The sequence below is a fragment of the Oryctolagus cuniculus genome, chromosome 3 (assembly GCF_051225735.1).
Source record: "Oryctolagus cuniculus isolate XC-2025 breed Fujian yellow rabbit chromosome 3, ASM5122573v1, whole genome shotgun sequence".
NCBI classification, from domain to species: Eukaryota; Metazoa; Chordata; class Mammalia; order Lagomorpha; family Leporidae; genus Oryctolagus; species Oryctolagus cuniculus.
The window spans coordinates 37,917,942-37,934,161 of NC_142869.1; the positions used below are offsets into that span (position 1 = coordinate 37,917,942).

General features: G+C 45.7%; 1 protein-coding gene and 1 pseudogene across 1 annotated transcript in view; one reads left to right on the forward strand and one right to left on the reverse strand.

The window, feature by feature from the left end:
- KIAA2012 (KIAA2012 ortholog) overlaps positions 1-16,220 on the reverse strand; it is a 158,853-nt gene that overhangs the window by 130,810 nt on the left and 11,823 nt on the right. The window contains exon 2 of the mRNA XM_089330048.1: positions 7,434-7,819. The gene's annotated coding sequence lies outside the window, so the exon portion shown is untranslated. The remainder of the gene's footprint in view (positions 1-7,433; positions 7,820-16,220) is intronic.
- LOC127491575 (small ribosomal subunit protein uS8 pseudogene) lies at positions 1,337-1,842 on the forward strand (annotated as a pseudogene).

The window sequence follows — 16,220 nt, forward strand, 5'->3', positions numbered from 1 at the left end:
CTAGGCCAAGTGAGTATCTTGCCTGGGAAAATACGCAGGCATCCATCTGGTCCTTCCGAGGCTGTGGCAAGGTTACCAGGCCTCTGTGGGGTTGTAATCTCTGCACAGCCAGACCACAGCCCAGAACGGGCCTCTCCTAAACCATCGTGTTTACATCCATGCTGTTTAATACAGACAATGAACAGGTCCACAGATCAATTAATAGACATTTAAAAGCATTTACTTAGTCCCCACAACAGTTTATGGAAAGTGCATTTAGAAAGCAATCGAGGTTATTGCTATTCTAAAGTGCTTGGGGATCCCAGATGAAAGGCCCTTGTAACTGGAAAGTATTTATAACTCAAGAAAAAACCCTCCACACCCATGTTATACAACACCAACACCATCTCCTGGCGTGCCTGACCTGTCAGCCCATGCAGCATGTCTGTTTAAATTACACTGTAAATTCTATAGGGTGGAGACCTTGCTTTCATGGTTTGTAAAGCATCATGAATAACCATGGCGCTCTGTAAATAAATAGAAACCACATGAAACAAAGAACATAGATGCTAGTCAATGGCCACATCCCCAGTGCTTTCTGGAATTTCTCCCTTGTTCCAAAGTGGCTGGTAACTGGATGCCACGCTGCAGAAGGGGTCCATGGATAGTGTCAGCATCCTCACCCCCCTTTCGGGAGAAGTGGGAGCATATTTTCTGGTAATTTTATCATCTTCAGGGAAATCCACAAGAAGAGCCATTGGCGTTGCCCTAGTTACCCAGTGTCCAGAGGGATAGATCATCTGCACAAAGTCACTCAGAGAACCAGGGGTGTAAAGGGACCTCAGCCCAGTCTGGTCCTACGTACAGCCTGTGCCCACCGCACTTCTACAACAGGGCAGCCAAAGAATCGCGTAATTGTCTTTGAGCCAGTATCAAAGATATATGAAAGAGGTGAGTGATGTGGTACAGTTTGAGCTGCTGTTTGAAACTTGCCTGCCATGTCAGAGTGCCAGTTCGCGTCTCAGTTCCTCTGCTTCCCATCCAGCTCCCTGCTAATGTGCCTGGGAGGCTTGAGTGATTGGGTCCCTGGCATCCACGTGGAAGACCAGGTTTTAATCTGGTTTAGTTCTGGCTGTTGTGGGCGGGGCATGGAAGATCAAGCTCTTTCGCTCACCCATGTGGGCTCTGCCTTTTGAGGGTATGCAGATAAACAAACATTAAAGAAAAAGATACATGGAAGAAGAGAAGTAGGTCAAGACCTGTTTTAGTAGCTAGCAGTTTGCCTCCAGTACAGAGCTTCGATCCATAGGTTAAAGGCTGCAGTCCACTCTTTCCTCCATCTTTCCGTGCAGCCGTGATGGTGTGCAGGAACATCCTGGCCGGTGCTCTCAAGAGCATCAACAGTGCTGAGAAAAGAGGCAAACGCCAGGTTCTCATTAGGCCGTGCTCCAAAGTCATCGTCAGGTGTCTGACTGTGATGATGAAGCACGGTTACGTCGGCGAATTTGAAATCACTGATGAGCACAGAGCTGGGAAGATTGTTGTGAACTCACTGGCAAGTGTGGAGTGATCAGCCCCAGATTTGACGTGTTGTTGAAAGATCTAGAAAAATGGCAGAATAATCTGCTTCCAGCCCGCCGGTTTGGTTTCCTTGTACTGACAACCTCAGCTGGCATCATGGACCATGAGGAAGCAGGACGAAAACACACAGGAGGGAAAACCCTGAGATTCTCTTTCTAGGTATGTAACACGTGCATACAAATAAAAGCTCAATGGACCAAACAAACAAAAACGCTGCAGTCAATCCAAGGCTCAGTACACAAAGGCTGGAGGACAGCGACAACCAGTGAGGAAGACACCAGCCCTCAACTTGTTGAAAGAGCCACAGATCTGCTGAGGATAAGTACTTTTCTTTTTTTTTTTTTTCTTTTTTTTTCTTTTTTTTTTTTTTTTTGACAGGCAGAGTGGATAGTGAGAGAGAGAGACAGAGAGAAAGGTCTTCCTTTGCTGTTGGTTCACCCTCCAATGGCCGCCGCGGCCGGCGCGCTGCGGCCGGCGCACCGCGCTGATCCGATGGCAGGAGCCAGGAGCCAGGTGCTTTTCCTGGTCTCCCATGGGGTTCAGGGCCCAAGTACCTGGGCCATCCTCCACTGCACTCCCGGGCCACAGCAGAGGGCTGGCCTGGAAGAGGGGCAACCGGGACAGAATCCGGCGCCCCAACCGGGACTAGAACCCGGTGTGCCGGCGCCGCTAGGCGGAGGATTAGCCTAGTGAGCCGCAGCGCCGGCGTACTTTTCTTAAAGTAGCGCTAATTTCTAAGTTGATCCAGGTCAGCTTTTTTTTTTTTAATTTTATTTATTTATTTATTTTTATTTTTTTGACAGGCAGAGTGGACAGTGAGAGAAAGAGAGACAGAGAGAAAGGTCTTCCTTTTTTGCTGTTGGTTCACCCTCCAATGGCCGCTGGGGCCGGCACACCGCGCTGATCCGATGGCAGGAGCCAGGTACTTATCCTGGTCTCTCATGGGGTGCAGGGCCCAAGTACTTGGGCCATCCTCCACTGCCTTCCCGGGCCACAGCAGAGAGCTGGCCTGGAAGAGGGGCAACCGGGATAGAATCCAGCGCCCTGACCGGGACTAGAACCCGGTATGCCGGCGCTGCAAGGCGGAGGATTAGCCTAGTGAGCCGCAGCGCCGGCCCCCAGGTCAGCTTTGAGAGAAGAAAATGCACAAATCAATAAATACTTGGCTCCCTGTACACGTTCTCTCTTTAGGTATAAATTACAGTCACAGGGCCTATCTCGTTCAGGAGGGAACTGGAGACCTCTTTATTTTAGATCTTTCTGAAGGGTTTGCTTTGGGGGTCTACAATATCTAGTTAAGCCTTTGTTCATAGCTTGACTTTATCAGTAGGAGCACTCACAGTCATCGCAAGCTTCTCAATTTACAGTGGGGAGGTAGTAAGATTGTAGGAGAAATAAAAAAATCGCACATTCTTGGTACTTCCGTAACACAGGGAAAATCAACCACAAAAGTGACAAATCAATAGCAAAAGTGACAAACCTTCATAGGCACCGACTGATGGAGGGTGACAGGAGCGGGGGGGAATGTCAGAGCAGATGTCATTCATTGAGACTACATGGATTCTTTAAAAAAATTTTTAACTGATACATAAAAGTTGTACATATTCATGGGGTACCATGTGGTGTCTTGACAGATGCACATGTGTGAAATGTTCAAACCAGAGTAAACACGTCTATCTCCTCAACTGTTTATCATCTCTTTATGATGAAAATATTCAAAATCCTCTCTCGCTTTCTTTTCAAAAATACAGCACACTGTTGTCATCTGCAGTCATCCTACTATGGCATACAATGCCGGAACTTCTCTTTGCTGTTGAAGTATCGCGCAGGACCCATTAATGAACTTCCTTCCATCCTGCCCTCCCCTCTACTCTCTCCAGCCTCCGATAACCACCAATCTACTCTCAACTTCTATAAGATGAAGTTTAAAATTTTTTAAAAAGACTTATTTATTAATTTGAAAAGACAGAATGCCAGAGAGAGAGAGAGAGAGAGAGAGAGATCGGTTCTCCATCCATTGGTTCACTTCCCAAGTGGCAGCAGCTGTCAGGGCTGGGCCGGGCTGAAGTCAAGAGCCGGGAACTCCACTCTGGTCTCCCACATGGGTGACAGAGGCCCAAGCCCTTGAGTCATCTTCTGCTGCCTTCCCAGATACATTAGCGGAGAGCTGGATGTGCAGTGGAGCAGCTGGGTCTTGAACCAGAATTCCCATCTGAGATCCCATGGACTTAACTCACGGCATCACAATGCCAACCCCAGATCAACTATTTCAGATTTCACATGTAAGTGGGATCATATTTGTATTTCTATGTTGGCTTGTTTCACATAGCGTAGTGGCCACCAAGCTATGCATGAAGAGTTTCATCCCTTTTGTGGCTGAATGCTACTCCATTGTGTATATGTACCACATTTTCTTTATCCATTCACTCATCTGTGGGTTGCTTCCATTTCTTGGCTCTTCTGAATAGTGCTGCAATTAACACGGGGCAGCAGATGTCTCGGACAGAGTGATTTCATTTCCTTTGGATATATACCCAGCAGTGAGATCATATGGAAGTTCTATTTTTATTTTTTTGAAGGAACCTTCATACTATTTCCCACAATGTCTGTATTAATTTACGTTTCTACCAGCAGTGTGCAAGGGTTTCCTTTTTGCTATGCACTCACCAGCATTTCTGTCTTAATGGTCATCCTGACTGGGATGAGGTGATCTCTCACAGTTTTTATTTATAGCTCCCTAATGATTTGAGCATTCTTTTTCCTTGTATTTTTTGGCTATTTATGTGTCTTCCTTTGAGAAATGTCTGTCTAGATTTACTGCTCATTAAAAAAATATATATTTGAGAGGTAAAGGAAGATAGAGACAGAGACAGAGAGATTCAGGGAATTCTCAACTGCTGGTTTACTCTCCAAGTGCCCACAATGACCACAGACAGGCTGAGCCTGGAGCCGGAAACTGGGAACGCAATCCAGGTCTCGCATGTAGGTGACAGGAGTCCAATTGCTTGAACCATCCCTGCTGCCTCCCAGGGTCTGCATCAGCAGGAAGCTGGAGTCCGGAGTGGAGCCAGGTGTGGGACTCAGGTTTTCCAATATGGGATGACGGTTTCTTACCTGACCTCTGGATGACAAGGCCGAACACCTGCACTTCTTGTCCATTTAAAAAATCAGATTCTTTGTTGTTTTGCTATTGAGTAGTTTGAGTTCCTTATTTATTCTGATTGCTAACCCTGTACCAGATGCATAGTTTGCAAATATTTAATCCTGTTCTATAAGTTGTCTCTTCACTCTGTTGGTTGTTTCCTTCGCTATGCAGAAAAATTTTAGTTTGATGAAATTCTATTTGTTTATTTTTGCTTTTGTTTCCTGTGTTTTCCAGGTCTTACTAAACAAATAAACAAATAAAAAACTAAAATCTTTGCCAATTCCAGTGCCATATGTTTTCTTCTAATAACCTCATAGTTACGTAGTCTTACATTTGGGCCTTTAATCCATCTTGGGTGATATTTATTTATCAATTTAGAAAGCAGAGTGACACAGGGGGGCCAGCGCCATGGCTCAATTGGTTAATCCTCCGCCTGTGGCACCAGCATTCCATACGGACTCCGGATTCTAGTCCCGGTTGCTCCTCTTCCAGGCCAGCTCTCTGCTGTGGCCCGGGAAAGCAGTGGAGGATGGCCCAAGTGCTTGGGCCCTGCACCTGCATGAGAGACCAGGAGGAAGCACCTGGCTCCTGGCTTCAGATCAGCGTAGCTTCGGCCATAGCGGTCATTTAGGGGGTGAACCAATGGAAGGAAGACCTTTCTCTCTCTCTCTCCCTCACTGTCTAACTCTATCTGTCAAATAAATAAATAAATAAAGCAGAATGACACAGAGAGAAAGAGGAGGAGATAAAGAGAGATCTCCTATCTGCTTTTCACTCTCCCAAATACTCCAATAGCTAGAGCTGGACCAAGGAGAAGCCAGGCCCCAGGAACTCCATCCTGTCCCCCATGTGGGTGGCAGGAACCCATGTGGTTGGGCCATCATCTGCGGCCTCCCAGGCACATTAGCAGGGAGTTGGATCAGAAGGGGAGGGAAGTCTTGAACCCAGATGCTCTCATATGGGATGTGGGTGTCCCAAGCAGTGACTTAACCTGCTACACTACAACACCAGCCCCCTTGAGTGATTTTTCTATATGGAGAGAGACAGGAATTCAGTTTCGTTCTTCCGCATGTGGATATCCAATTTCCCCAGCATAATTTATTGAAAAGACTTTCCTTTTTCAAATTTTTTTCAGCACTTTCGTTGAAGATCAGCTGGCTGTTGACTCATGGGTTTACTTCTGTGTCCTCTATTCTGTTTCATTAGTCTATGTGTCTGTTTTCATGCCAATACCATGCTGTTCTAATTACTATGGCTCCGTAGTATATTTTAAAGTCAAGTAATGTAATCTTCCTGCTTTGCCTGTTTTGCTTGAGATTGCTTTGTCTATTTCAGGTTTATTAAGGTTTCTTATCAACTTTAGGATTGCTTTTTCTAGTGCTGTGAAAAATGTCCTTTACAGAAGTGTCAATTTGATGTAAAAAAAAATGTGGATCTTTTCAGGGACACATTAATTGCATAACCCAAGGTATAAACACATTCTCTTCTCAGTATTTGCTGACATCAGTGAGATTCTGATGCTCAGATTCAGTTCCCACCCTCAGCCCCAGGGAGGGAGCAGCCAGTGAACTGGAGCAGACCATCTGAGGCAGAAGAACGGGGTGCTCGGCGTACCTGCCCTCCAAGGCCCACACCTTGCAGGGGTTCACTTTGTGAACCAAGCGACCCTGTCCCCCAGGGAACCTGTCATTCAGCCTGTGTGGTTTTCTCCAGCAAAGCATTCAAGTTTTCCTGAGAACGGAGTTAAGAGACAGCTCCCTCTGGAGAGCCTGAATTCACCGGGCTGTGTAGTAAGGGGACCCAGAGTGGACACCTGGGTTGGGGGCTGATGGAAGAGGGAGAGGGAGAAGCAGGGCAGGATGGAAAGCCGCACCTGGGAGGCAGGCTGGGAGCCCGCTCACTGCAGCCTTGCTTCCTCTCCCGTTTTTCCAGAGAGCCGGCCTATGCTGCCCTCGCTCCTCCAGGCGACAATCGTAAAACATAGGCGCATAGGTTGCCAACCCCCAGTTGGCCCCAGGAGGCTCTTTAAAAACATATTCTAGGGAAAAGGGAAGTCTTTGCCTCTTAGTTCACAGAGCAGAGCTCCCTGGAGCATCGGAGTGCCTTCTCCAGAGGCCAAAAGATCAGATAAAACTCACTATGCGGTGAGAGTGCCCCGGCAAGGGTGGTCACACAGGAACAGCGCCCTCTGCAGAGCCTCGTGCTCCCAGCCAGCCCTGGCTCCTGCCAGCTTCTGATGTCAACCTGCTCTAAAGCAGGTGTCCGGGACAGCGTCATTGAAATGGTACATTCCAGTGGCAGCTACTGATCTCAGAAGTGGCTTGGCTTTGCAGATTTTATGATAATCCTTCTCTTGACTCACTGTCTAGACGTGACTAGGTGCACAAAGGGTTAACAGGCGTTGTAGGACTCAGCTGCCAAGTACACTTAACGCTCAGTCCAGCACTCCCGGCTTGTATTCTTGCGCTGCTGGAGTGGCCTGTTCATGGCATCTGGTTCCCTGGCAACAGCTTTCATTGGCTCAATCAAAGCCCTTTCTTCTTAAGAAAGCTCCTACTGAGACGCTCACCATCACTACTAATCACCATCTTAACTCACTGTTTAGGATGCAGCTGGTATGAAAAGCAGCATTTCGTGGATGTGAGAAGATCGAGCGAGGACTGGATCGAAAACACCTGCCCGTGTGATCCCTTGCACTGGTCTTTCAACGAGACCAGTTGGAAATTACCTGCTTTTCCGCTGGGACAGGGAGCAAGCCTGGGCCAGAAAGTTTCCCAGAGCTGGAGTTCTTTGTTCGGCAGAAATCCATGAGTCTCTGTGATTCATGAGCGGCTGTCTCCTGGGCTGATCTGTGATATAACCGCGGCTCTGTGCTCTGACAAGGGGCGTTGCTGAGCTGAGAGTTCAGACAACGAAATCCATATTGTGGAAGGCTTGTCTGCAGTCAGCAACAAGCTGGGGGAGAAGTCTGCCTGCCTTCTAGGAGCTCAGGAGTCTGGCGGCTGCTCCACCCTTCCCCAGAAGCCTCAGAGGCTCCAGATTGGCCAAGAATTGCAGGAAAAAGCAGCTCTTCGTGCAGCAGCATTTGGAAGGAAGAAAAGTGGGCTAGATTCTCTAGAGAAAAAAAAAAAAAAAGGGCACTCCTTGAGAATTGCTCGGAGTTTTCTGGTTTTGTCTGGGGAATAAATAAAATGAAAAGCAGCCAAGCAGAGGTGAGGAAAGAAGCAAGCTGGTCTCATTTCTGGCTCACCTGTGCCAATCCATTTAATTCATTCTGCCTTTTTAATTCGATTTTATTCATTTTTTTCTAGACAGAGAGAGAGAGAACTAAGTCTTCTATCCACTGGTTCACTCCCCGAATGTCTGCAATAGTAGGCCTAGGCCAGGACTGAACTGAATCCAAGTCGCCCATGTGGGAGGCAGGAACCCAGTTACTTGAGCCGTCACCACGGCCTCCCAAGATCTTGTTAGTGAGAAGCTGCAGCCAGGAGCCAGAGCCCAGCCTCAAACAAGCCGCTCTAACGTAGGATGCAGGCGTTTTAATCTCTAAACACCCACTCGTTGTCATTTTTTGTTAATAAAAATTTTATCTCATATAGATGAACAAAAACTGAAGCTTGTGGCAGATTGAGGAAATGAAAATGTTCAGATTCCACAGGAAGGTTTGTAAGCGCTGTTGGCTTTTGGCCCGGCTCCCCACTGTAGCGTCTGCGTATTCTGACCTCTGGCTCTTCAAGAGCAATCAGCTCGCTGGTGGTGCTGAGAGCCCAGGAGAAAGTCGACCACTCAGATACAGGGGTTGTGATGGCTCTGCCTGGGAATGTAAACTGAGGGCTGGAAGTGAGCAGAGACCCATTGCTGCTGCTGGCTACGTGCGTGAGTGGCTGCTCTCTGAGCCTCACCCACTCGCCTATCCGTTTCGCAGGGTCAGGGCTTGTGGTGGTGCATCATCACACGTTGAGAGAGCATGGTAGGGGGGTCACTTAACAAAATATCTGTGTGAGAGCTGTCTGGGGACCAGGTCTGTTCTGTCCCTTATTAGATATGTAACAGGCAAATCCCAGCTTACTGGTGTGCATTACACGGGGCTATTGCAAGGAGACACGAAAGGGCTGGAGCCCCTCCCTGTGCCCCGAGATTCCGATTAAATTGCTCCGGAAGAGCCCTGGCACTGATCACTTGGAGGCACTCACTAGGTGGGTGATTCTAGTGCTCGGCCAGCGTTAGGAACCCCAGATGCACCATATGGAAAGCACTCTATGGTTATTTATTTTTGAGGCTGAGGAATTCCTTGAATATTATGGATTCTCAGAGAGGGGGATAAAAGGAGATGCTATTTATAGAAACAAAATTCCTGTACTCCTCCCAGGGACTAGAATGGAGGTATAGCCCAGTGTGGGGGGAGAATTTTCTCTCCCTGTCAAGCCCTTTCCAGATGAGTCTTCCTCAATTAGGTTTTTTTTTTATTATTATTATAAAAGAAAGAAAAATTACCAAGTACCTTTATATTGTGAATGTTTTCGGGAGAGATTTGACAAGTAATGTAATGGGGATAAGTAGATAAATAGCTGAGGAAGCTCACAGCCTGGTAAGGGAAAAATAAGACATGCCACCTTGAACCCATATGACAGTGGGCTTGGCGTGTTCACAGTAAGACTTCGAGCTGCTTTTCTCAGGGGAAGCTTGATGGTGTGACACAGGACGTTTCCAAACACTCTAATGGGGGACCCATTTTCAGCCTGGGCTCTAAGAGGGAAGTGAATCTTAACCTTCCCAACAAAGGATAGCACGCTGTTTATAGACCAAAGACACAGAACCCTTAGTTAGAGCATGGAACTTTTTCATTTGTTAGTAAAATAGACAGCAGGCATTTGTAGGGCATTTTTTAAGGAAGAAAGTCTCTTGAATATACCGACTGAAAAAGTCTTGGTACTTAAAGAGTAAATATGTAAACAAAGAACTTTCTTTGGTTAGTAATAAGGTGTAGTAGTCCAAAGTAATGTAAAATAATGGAGCTAGAAATCCCAAATACTGAAAAGAATTCCATATTGATCCCAAGACTGTTCTTTTGGCCACGCTATTTTGACTTTTCACTGATTTTTTTTTTTAGGGTGGCAAGAGAAGGGACAGTGTTAGAACCCCTGTTACATTCTCTGGAGTTAAATTCTATATAAGAACATAGTGTGCAGATGGCAGATAAACTTTCTATTATGCCCCAGACCCTGTCTGGTGGCAGTGGCTGCCTGGAATGCTTGGCTGGGAATCGTTCTGCAGGGTCCTAGCCTGTGGAGTCCCAGGGCTGATTAGCGATGTCTTCCACAGGCAAGGCAGGGAGATGGGATTGTGCTACATGCACCAAGCTTTGCCAACTCAGTGCTGTAAATGATACAGAATTCTCATCACCAGGCATGGATTTCATCTTTCTTAACAAGTCCTTTTGGCATCAACCTGAAGTCAGAAGTTAAAAAGCTCACCCACTTACTAAATTAACCCTAGTTCCTCAATTCCAAGATGGTATAGATTTTAAGTACACTACTGAATTGATAACAGATTTTAAGGGGGGCGTGGTGCAGAACACCATTACAATAAATAGCAACACTAAAAATACTAAGTTAAAAATTTATCTTTACTTACTTGAAAGGCAGAGAGACAGAAATTGTCCACTCACTGGCTTATTCCTCAAATGCCCACAACAGCTGAGCCTGGACATGACCACAATCTGGAGCCAGAAACCTAACACAAGTCTCCCATACAGGTGGCAGGGACACAACCACCTGAGCCATTGCCTGCTGCCTCCTAGCACGCACATTAGCAGGAAGCTGGATTCAGGCACAGAGCCGGGACTTGAATCCAGGCACTCTGATGTGGGAGGTGGGGGTTGCAAGCAGCACCTTAACCGCTGTGCCAAATGCCCACCCCTGAAAATATTTACCCACACCTTCTTTATTAGCGCCTCATTCAATGTTTGAGAATAAGTCTTTTTCAAATTCAGTCTATGGAGTCTTCTGAATCATTTGTGACCACTGGCAGTTGTGCAAAGCATCATGGGGAATCTCTGCTTTTCATCCCCAGGGCTAGTGATCATGACCTCCTGGGCAAGGCAGTCTAGTTGTTAGTCAAATTATAAGATCCCAGGGTTTTATTTGTATTTCTCCTTTGCTTAAACTCCTAGTTTCGTCCTTCCCTTAATTAGATTATCCATGTCTAGAAGGCAAACAACTGCTTTTGAAAGTCACCCAGCAGCTTCTGAACAGTACCTGGTACCTGAAGGTGACTTTGCAATGAGTGAGTTGATCACACCAAATTCTAAAAGTTCTGCTATTTCTCCTGAGATATCTGTCAATTTTTGTTGCACATATTACAGTGCCCATTTTATAGTCTCGCAGTCCTCTTGTCGTGTCCCCTGATGTGCTTTGCTGCTGTTTTGCTGGAGGACATGAAAGTGCAGTCATGCCTTCAGCAATAAATATTTGCTTCACTTATTGTAAATACGCCGCACTAAGTCCTCCCATGGGCACTCAACAACAACTCGGTCTCAACTTACTCTCTTGCCAGCAGGTGGCAAATTTCTCTTGACGTAAGTTATAAGCTGCATCCCAATTTTAGAAATGCTAAAATGCAAGCAAATAAGGGTCCCAGGATAAAGGGAATAAAGCAGATAGCTAAATGAGGCAAACCCTGAGTATTCAGGCTGCAATTCCAGGGCTCACAAGAAGCACATGAGTAGCCTCCATCCCCACCTTGGTACCCTTCCAGAATCTTCAGGGGTTTTGTTGTATTGGAGGGAAAGGAATACACGAAAGTAATACGAGATAGAAAGTGTGAAGTTGTGCACTAAAGGGCTGGAGGAAATGCCCTGAGAACTCAGGGGCAAGCAGACCCCTTGAGCTTGCACAAATCAGAGCAGAGGAGCAGGTGGTCTTCAAGTGGATGCTGAACAAAGAGGCAGTGAGTGGGTGTGCCGCCGTGAAAAAGCACCTCTCAGGTCTCCCAATGCCAGCAGCAGAATATTGGCTGGAGGCCCTGATGTTGGTCTAGATGCTTGCCCTGAGGCCAGGTTGAGATACCTGCAGCAGGCAGGATGGGTCTTGGGAGAAGCTCAGGTGTGGGACACCTGTGATGGGCAACTTGGGCTCAAGGATGCCTGGTGGCCCTGTGGAACCTCATTAGGATCGCACTGGAATCTCAAGCACTTCCTGCTGGCCTTCCTTCCTTCCTTCCTTCCTTCCTTCCTTCCTTCCTTCCTTCCCTTGCCTGAGTAGACCTGTGTCCAGGCTGGCAGTTTCCCTGGTTCCATAGGTGTTTTCCCCAGTACATCTTGTGCGCCCCCCTCCTGTCTTGGTATCTGCTTCCTGGATCTCGGTGCTTGTGGAGATGCCAAGGAGTACCCCCAGGGTACCCCAGGGCTACAGTTCTGCTTGCTTTATTAGTTCCTGCCCTTTCCCAGTTACCACAATCATTTAGAAGTTGCCACTATTGGACAGTTCTCCCTCCCTCCTGCCCTATCTCCCTCTCCCCTTTCCTCCCTTCCTCTTCCCCTCCTTCCCAACAAACATTTATGAAACAGCTGATATGTGCCAGGCACTGTGCTGTGTCTGGGGCATAAAATATAAGAAAATCCCCATCCCAGCTCTCGAGAACTCAGAGTCCACTGGCCAGTAAACACAAACTGATAATTAAAGAGTTACATGGATAATGCTTGGTCACAAACAAGGGTATTTCTGGGAGTAAGTTCTGCTTTCTTGTACCAGTCATGAGGTTTTTCTTTTCTCTAATTACATACTGGTATTTCTGTATAGTGACATCTTCCAGTTCTTCTTGAAAGAATACATTGGATACACTTGGTTTGGGTTGTTATGGCCATTCGGTCAAGAGAAATAAAATGGTTTATGGAGGTAGCCAGCTTGTTCATTTAACAAATCATTTTTGAACATATAGAATGTTCTGGGTTCTGTGCTAGGAACCTGGATGCAATAACAGACAAAAAACAAACAAACAAACAAACAAAATACATAGAATTACAAGTGGTAGTAGGTTCCATGAGGAATTTATAAGAAACTTAGATGGAAAACAATGGCGATGGGGAAGAATCAGTTCAATAGTGGAGAAGATACTGCAGCTCCTAAAAGACAAGAATGCTGCAGGGTGGGGGCAGGGAGACGGTGGGAGAGCATTCCCAAACTGAGTCCTCAGATGAGTCGTTGGGCCTCTGCCACCCACCTGGGAGTCTCGGTTTGAGTTCCTAGCTCCTAGCTTTGGCTTGGCTCAATCTTAGCTCTTGTGGGCATTTGGGGAGTGAACCAGTGGGTAGGAGATTTATCTCTCTCTCTCTCTCTCTCTCTCTCTCTCTCTCTCTCCCTCAAAAAACTGTTTTTTGTTTTGTTTTTTAAGGCAGTGCTGAACTTTGGTCATGTTTCATCTTTTCCTGCTGGAAGTGGGACACCTAGGGTTGTGTGTTCTGAGGATTGTTTGGTGGTGGCTAAGAGAGGCAAAGGAGAAAAGAAAGTCTGAGAGAGACAGAGAGAGAGAGAGAGAGAGGGAGGAAATAATTTTTTGTATTGGATAATTGGCTACCACAGGTGTCCCCCCTAATTTGGCTGCTCCTGGGGGATGGTGTGGGGAACATGCAGCCAGGTGCTCTGGGGTGGCAGTAGACAGAGTCAGACGGTATTTGGGTTCAAATATTGGCTAAACTTTGCCATAAGATCCTAGACCAGTTATATAACCTCTTCACACCTCATTTTGCATATTGGAATAATGCCATTAACCTTGCAAGGTTGTTGCAAGGGTTAGTCAAGGTATAACATGTGCCACAGAAAAACAAAGCAAACAGTTATGATTATACATGGGATCTGTAAAATGTTTATGGAAAAAGTGTGTATTATAAAAACATGCATGGATTTACATTTTTTTGCACCAAAATAAACTCCTATTGACTTGTTAGAACATGTCTGAACAATATTTAGTATGAGGTACTAAGAATAAGATATCAAGGCTGGCACTGTGGCACAACAGGTTAGTCTACCAGCTGCAATATTGACATCCCATTTGGGCACTGTGTTCTGGCTGCTCCACTTCCCATCCATCTCCCTGTTGATATACCCAGGAAAGCAATGGATGATGATTGTACCCCTGCCACCATACGGGAGACCTGGATACAGAGCTCCATGTTCCTGGCTTCAGCCTGGCCCAGCCCCTGCTATTGCAGCCATTTGGAGAGTGAACCATTGAATAGAAGATCTCTCTCTCTCTCTCTCTCTCTCTCTCTCTGTAACTTTGCTTTTTAAGTAAAATAAATCTGAAAAAAAAGCTTATATTTTTAAAATAGGAAGAATAACACACCATTTTGAAAAGAGCCCCTACCAAAGCAACATGAATTATGCTAAAATAGAAGTAAAAGCAAGCATCAAATTGACAGTGGAGGTTGGGTGGAAGACTAGGGAAATCACCAATGCTTTACAAAAAATTTATGGGGACAATGCCCCCCCCCCAGCAGCAGTTGAAAATGGCTAACTCATTATAAGAAAAGATGAGATGGTGTTGGAAAATTAAGCCCTCAGGGGCTGCCCATCCACATAAATTTGCATGGAAAAAATTAATATTATTCATATCTTAATTGAAGAGACCCCATGATACACAGCAGAAACAATAGCCAATCCCATAGACACCTCATTTGGCTCAGCTTGCAAAATTCTGACTGAAAAATTAAAATGGAGCAAGCTTTCTATTCAATGGGCACCAACACTGTTTCACCCAGCTCAGCTGCAAACAAGAGTAGAGTTTTCAGTGTAAAGTTTCAACAAATGGATCAAGATCCTGGGGGAATTTTTCCAAAGCATTATAATAGAAGTTGAAGCATGACTTTAACAGTACAATCCTGAAGACAATGCACAATCAAAGCAATGGCTACCAAGAGGTAGAATGGGCCAGATAATGAACAGTGGAAAGATCAAGAGTAAAGGTCATGGAAACAATTTTTTTGGTGTGCTCAAGGCATTTTGCTTGCTGACTTTCTGCAAGGCCAAAGAATGATAACATCTGCTTATTATGAGAGTGTTTGGAGAAAGTTAGACAAGGCTTTAGCAGAAAAACCCTGCGAAAGCTTCCCTGGAGGGTTCTTTTGCACCATGACAAGGCTCCTGCTCATTCCTCTCATCAAACACGGGTAATTTCATGAGAGTTTCTGTGGGAAAGAATTAGGCATCCACATTATAGTCCTGATTTGGCTCCTTTTGCTTTGTTTTGCTTCCTAATCTTTAAAAATAATCTTTAGAAGACACCCATTTTCCTTCAGGTAAAAATGTAAGAAAGATAGCTACTGACATGGCTAAATCCCCAGTAGCCTCCATGCTTTAGGGATGAACCACATGGCTGGTGTTGTAGCTCCCAAAAAACATCTTGAACGTGATGGAATACTTAATTCCATTTTCACATGAACTTTTTGAAGTCTCCTCATCTGTATCTATCTATGTATCTCAGAGAGAGAGAGAGAGAGAGAGAGAGAGAGAGAGAGAGGAGACAGCGAAAGAGGTGGGGGTAGAGAGGGAGAGAGAGGAGAAGAACACCATCTGTTAGGACTTCAGTATCAAATAAGGCTTCAAAATCTCCACTTTCTCTTTCAGGACTCCCAGTGTCTACCTTCCTTCTCACCTAAAGTTCCCCAAAAAGCAAATGTCAATTTATTGGAGCTTAGAGTAGTGAGAAACTTCAAAATGTACCTCTGCTTTCAAGCGGGGTCATGGATTATTTTTATTTTACACCTTATTAAATTCCTATGGTATGTGCTCATTTCTAGCAGGCAGCTGCAATACTGCTCTTGGGCATTTGGGAGCACTGAGGGAGACATTTTTAGTGCTCCTCCCCCTTCCCTGCAGCCTTACCCTGGCCCACTTAATTTCAGAACGTTAGTGTTGCTTCCAAACCATTACTGCTGGGGTCACAGTCTGTGGTGCCCACAGTGCTTTTAACACAGGGAAGGTAGGATTCTGGAAATACCCTCCATTATCTTGACAGGCCAGCTCAACGAAAGTTCCTTACCTAGCCCCTGGCACAGCTATGGTGGCTGCTGCCTGTGAAAGCTGGTGTTTCGCTGGTGGGGGCTCAAACCCTGATGTCTGGCTTGGGTTGGAATGGAAAGTAGATTCCAAAGCTGCCCCTGGAATGTGAACTTTTCCTGGAAACTTTCCACACTGGCTCTTAGAGAACAGCAGGCATCAACGTATTCACACCAGGAGTCAATTAAAGAAGCCTAAATTATTGCCATTCCAATAAACAATGATCTCTCTTCCTTTTCAAATACACTTGTTAGGATGGCCTCAAAGCCAGATCTCATTACACGATCAGATAAAATAAATCTGATTAGAAGCTTTTCGTCTACTTTAATTAATTTTCTCCTGCAATCAGAGCTATTTTTAGTAAATGTTAAATACATGTTTAAAAACCATCAATGTATATCATTTTTGAAACCCACTGGGGTGGTTTTTCCTTCATCCTTCCTGCATTTTGATGAGGCATG